Raw genomic sequence first — 6272 nt, 5'->3', positions numbered from 1 at the left:
AAGATCTGGTATAGTAAAACCGCTTTCAAGGGCACTGATTACACCTTATCTGAATTTCTGACAAAAAGTAGACATTCTTTGTTTATGGCTGCTCGAAACAAGTTCGGTGTCTCAAAATGCTGGACGGTGAATGGGAACATCATGCTGTTGGCTCCTGATGGTTCGCGTCGTCGCCTGCAATCCCAGGCTGATCTAGATGAGTTGCCTGTAGTGGGTGGCTCAGCTGAAGGTCCTGCTGCCGTGACGGATCCGCAACGCCAGACGGAGTCAAAAAAGCCTCTTTCTGCTGCACAAAGAGCCCGAAGACCCAAAGCCAAGTAATTACACTGTCTCAATACTGAGTCCTCTCATATATTTATAGTATTATAAGTATTGTAATTTCACTCTGTTTTAAGCTTAGTTGTTTACATCGTTGTATAGTTTCTGTTTATATATTACACGTTTCTATTAATTTTAGTTATTATGAGCTGTCTTTCGTATGCTTCTTTTAAAGGATAGATAAAACTAGATATATATTATAGTGTTAGTATGTAATCAGAAAAACATTTATATGAAGTACCCACTGATTTATTTAGAATTTAGATTTTTATTTTTGTTCACCCTTTTGTTTACTTTATAATATTGAAACGTCAAGTGTCAACAGCTATCTAATGTCACGGGTGACAAATTGTGTCAAATCGAGTTCTAGCTACTGGGCTTTTAGTTAGTGTTTATTTTATTTTATTTTATTTTAAGGTAGATAATATTATATGATTTACTTTGTACTTTCATAAGTTACTTTGCTATTGTGTCTCTTTGCCTTGAACAAAATATTGTGTTATTTTTGATTATGTGTGTAATTATTGATTTTATCTGGATTAGTGTTGCCTTCTCTGAGATAAGCTAGTGGTACAAGGTTAGCGAAATAGTTGTAGCTTATTGAATTATAACTATAATTATATTTATATATTCAAATATTTTATTTATACATATTTTATTACTGTTTATTATTATTAGTATTTTTTTTGTAGTTTGTTTATTTTTATTATTATATTATTATTTTTTTCTCTTATTTATTTATTTAACTTAATTATTACATTGCATATATTACTATGTCGAACGTTGATACTGACAGTGACGGCACTTATCATTCCCTTCCATTCGATGAACAGGACAGCGACAACAGTTTTCACAGTACTTCCTTTTCTCCTTTATCTGAAACTCTTTCCTCCCAGTTTACTCCTTTCCCTAATAATTTCAATGTAGTGCATATTAATGCACAGAGTATTCCGGCACACTATCCTGATTTATTAACATCTTTTGATTCCGAACATATCCACGCCATTCTCATTTCCGAATCCTGGCTTAAGCCCTGCATCCCATCCATCTCCTACTCCTTACCTGGATTCCATCTTATACGCAATGACCGCGAGGGAAGAACAGGTGGCGGTGTTGCTATCTATCTTCGTACGCACATTCCTTACTCTGTTGTGAACTCCTCTCCTCAACCTCCACCAACCGATGCAGCCGAACATCTCCTTCTGGAAATAACCCTCTCCCACACTAAAATTCTCCTTGGCGTGTTTTACTCTCCTCACCTTTCCGTTGACTACTTCGATAAACTCGATATTATCCTTGACCAATTTACTCCCCTTTATGATCACACCATTTTAATGGGTGACTTTAACACCTGTCTCCTTAAATCCGATGCTCGCGCGCATAAACTATCTTCCATTGTCAATTCCTTTAATTTACACATACTCCCTCTTAATCCTACGCATTTCTTCCCAAATTGTGCTCCTTCCCTTTTAGACCTAATCCTAGTTTCCTCTCCTGATAAAATCTCAAAGTTTGGACAGTGTCCTGCGGAGGGATTTTCCTATCATGATCTTATTTTTGTTTCCTATAAACTCCGACCTCCCAAACCTAAACGAAAGACAATCCTGCAGCGCAATTTTAGTGGTATTAATGCAGATCGTCTCCTTGATGATGCGTCCGAGATCAATTGGTCTGTAATTTTTGAGGCTCAAGACATCGACGAGAAGGTTAACCTCTTTAACGCACTTATTATAGACCTCTATGATATGCACGCTCCATTAAAACCAATTAAAATAAAGCATCGGCCTGCTCCATGGTTAACTCCAGAAATTAAATCGATGTTAACTGCCAAAGCTAATGCCAAATCCAAACTGCGATCTGACAATAGTGACGAGCTTCGAGAAAAGTTCAAAAGAATTCGAAATCGCTGTAATACATTATGTAGAGATGCACAAAGACGCCACATTCACAAATCAGTCGAGAACGGCGACTCTGCCAAAGTTTGGAAATTCCTTAAATCCCGTATTGGTAAATCCTCACATAATTCCATATCGTCAAGCGTAAATTTGGATGGCCTAAATACGCATTTCTCATCTCATGTGCAAAACTTCGATGCTGATGTTAAAAAGCGAACCTTAAATAAAATTTCCACAAATCCTAATCCTACACATCCTCCGTTCGTTTTTAATCAATTTTCTGATTGTGATGTTAAGAAGAACGTTCTATCTATAACTTCTAAAGCAGTTGGCAGTGACTGCATTAGCCGTAATATGATCATCCCAATCCTTGATATCATTCTTCCCGTAATAACTCATATCCTGAATTTCTCCGTTAGTTCACATACATTTCCCAGTGCATGGAAAAATGCACACATTATTCCTCTTCCAAAACTTTCAAAACCTGCCTCGTTTTCCGACTATCGACCTATTTCCATCCTTCCTTTCCTTTCTAAAGTCCTGGAGCGCTTAGTGCAACAGCAGTTAAGTGCCTTCCTTAATAAATATGATCTTTTGAATCCTTTCCAATCCGGCTTCCGTCCCGGTCATAGCACGGTTACTGCTCTTGTTAAAGTCACTGACGACATTCGCTTACACATGGATCAGAAACAACTAACGTTGCTAACATCTCTGGATTTTAGTAATGCGTTTAATACAGTTGACCATGACATCCTTCTTAGCATGTTACGTTCTCTTAACATATCTCCAACAGATATTGATTGGTTTCGTAGTTATCTACAGGGACGTCAGCAACGCATCCAAGTTGATAATTCTCTTTCTTCTTGGGCTAATGTTACTGCTGGTGTTCCACAAGGTGGTGTGCTTTCCCCTCTTCTTTTTAGTATATTTATAAATTCTATATCCCTAAATATCACTTCTCTCTACCATATGTATGCAGACGACTTTCAAATTTATTGCCACGCAGAGATCAATGATTTGCCGAATGCTGTGACAACAATGAACAATGACATTTCCACTATTGTCAGATGGAGTGTTAATCATGGCTTAAACGTGAATCCTAACAAGACACAAATTATTATTTGTGGAACGAAATATTTCGTATCCAGGATCGATTGGACTTCACTGCCGAAAGTAGTAGTTGATGGCGTTGCAATACCATATAGCAACGAAATTAAGTGCTTAGGAATTTGGATAGATTCATGCCTAACTTGGAATTATCAAATAAAGGAAGTGCGTAAAAAGGTTTTCGCTGCTGCTAGTTCCATTCGCCGGCTACGCAACTTTCTGCTGATACCAACTAAAATTGCGCTCGTTCAAACACTCCTTTTACCTATAATAGATTATGCCGACGCGTGCTATCCTGACCTCTATGAATACCACCTTGACTGCCTTGAGCGCCTTCAAAATTTTTGCATAAGATTTGTGTTTGGCTTGCGCAAATACGATCACGTCTCCGAATTTCGTACTAAGCTCAAATGGCTCCCCATTCGTCTTCGCCGAAATACTCATATCCTTCACCTCCTGTACTGTGTTCTGTTTGATCCGAAAACACCGCAATATTTAAAAGAGAGATTTGAGTTCCTTATGTCTAATATCCACCCAATCCGATCATCAAACAAGTCTCGTCTGGTCGTACCAGGTCATGTAAATCATATATATAATTCTTCCTTTACTGTGCGTGCCATCAGACTATGGAACGATCTACCATTAGACATAAGAGAAGCTCAATCTCTACTCACATTCAAAACACTGCTGAAGCGATTTTACCTGTCAAAGTAATGAATTTAGATCTACTACCTGTTTAGTGTTAAATATCTTTGTATTGATGCTGTCTCCGTATGTGTCTGCTTGTCGGCTAGTGAATAGCTCATTTCTTTCTGTATGTATATTATATGTATGTGTATGTATGTATATGTATATTTATGTGTATGTATGTATGTATAATATGTTCGTATGTGTATGTATTTGTATGTATATAATATGGATATATGTGTATTTTATTTATGTATTCTAAACTATAAACGCACCTCTTGCCCATTAACTTTTACTTCCACAGTTTTTCCTTGACCACCAGGTTGTCTGGAAGAGATCGCTGTCTTAGCGATAAGACCGCCTGTTGTGCTCAACTGTGTCTCTTTCTTTTATATATTTGATTTTGTATTTTTATGTCCTGGTGCACAATAAAGTATTTTTGTTTGTTTGTTGTTTGTATTCCTTGTGTTTTCAAAAAAAACGACAAACAAAAGAAAATTTATGAGATTTTTCTATGAAAAATTTAATCAATGTCAATTTATGCAATTTCATTTAAATTTGTCTGTTTGAGCTCTGGACGCTTCGCTAAACTACACACACACACACACACACTTTAATTTTTACAGCACTTTGTTGAAAAATAAAAATCATCACAATATCATCTCATAGATTGTGTAGTTATCTCAGAAACAGTAGATAGCTACATACCTCTATAAGAGACCTACTCTTTTCTAATTACAAATTACATAAGGTTTCTTGGAATCAACAACCTTTTAGTACTTAAATAACTATTTTATTGATCATTGTCTAAATATTTATTCGCATTAAAAGTCCACTGTGCGCAATTGTGCATTCTGATAGCAACGAAGTGCTAAATAAAATGAATTAAGAGCTCTAGATTCATGACTAAAACATTAATATGTATTTCCAAACGATTGCTTTAAAACTCCTGTACAATTAGTGGACGACGCATCCGAGGGATCCTGCGTTCCCTCGCGTTTAAGTATTTTTAAAAGCCGTTTTCTGAGAGCGAGGACATTAAAATTGCTATAAAATCTTAATGGTAAGGGTTCTAAAGTGATTCAGGGGACGAATACGGTATACATTTACATTTAATTGATAATAAGTATTATGGACCGTCTTGTAAATAAACGTCTTACTTATGTGAACAAGATGTGAACGTATGTGAACAAGATTTTAAACGTTAAAAAGGGAAATTTTTAGAAGAGATTTTCAGCAGATTGGGAACAATGACGTTACACAAAATCGCCGGGAAAACTCACGTAATATTATCATGTAGTATAAAATGCAAATGTAAAACTAAAGCATAAAATAAATATAAACAATGTTCTCACATGGTTTGCGGTTAATATTGCGGCCGGCCGAGACGTATCGCGGCTTTCTTGGGCACTGTTTCCATTGTGAAATGCGATACGGGAAAGGTAGAGTAGCGGTAGGAAATGGAAAATCCTGGAACTATCGGGGAATGGGGTAATGAATATGTCTGCTGGACCAATTTTCAGGTATTGCCAATAAATAATAAAAAATTGTCTTCATTAGATAATATTTATTTATTTATTTATTTATATTTTAGGAGAATCTACAGCTGTATCCTTAAAGATAGTCACATAATATAATACTTACAATAAGCCATTTGCAGATTCTCACGGCTAGAATAATGTAATATATAACAATTACAAATGTGAGCGATTACGTACACGAATCAAATGCTTAAAACCAATGCTATTGTAACACTAATCAAATTACATATCAACTTGACCACCAAACTGACGGAAGAACTCATTAGCTAACTGACGCTTAATGGAGTAAGAACTGCTGCAGAATAAGTCAAAATCGAACTGTTTTGATAGCTTGTTAAAATTATTGCTTACGCGTAGAATAAACGAGTTTTGACGATAGTTAGTGCTGACTGCGGAAGTAAAGATAGGATTATATTTACGAGATAAAATTGAGGGTGTGTATAAAGAAATTTTGGCTAGTAGTTCTGGGCAGTCTATTTTATTGGATGTAATGCCTAAAAGTAATAAAATATCAGAAATCTCCCGGCGATATGTTAGGGGTAGGAAGTGAAATTTGCTGCAGACCTCGTAATAATCCTCAGATTTGTACGGGACGTGTAATCGGTAACATAGGAATTTCAAAAATTTCATCTGTATTCGTTCAATTCTAGTTATATATTTATCGTATCGCGGATTCCATATTGGCGACGCATATTCTAGAATGCTACGTACGTAAGCACAAAAC

Source organism: Colias philodice, chromosome 17 (genome assembly GCF_061535455.1).
Source record: "Colias philodice isolate Cphi_HAF_F1 chromosome 17, ilColPhil1 Martin Lab GWU primary, whole genome shotgun sequence".
Lineage (NCBI taxonomy): Eukaryota > Metazoa > Arthropoda > Insecta > Lepidoptera > Pieridae > Colias > Colias philodice.
The sequence above is the reverse complement of the archived record's forward strand: the minus strand, read 5'-3'. Positions refer to the sequence as shown.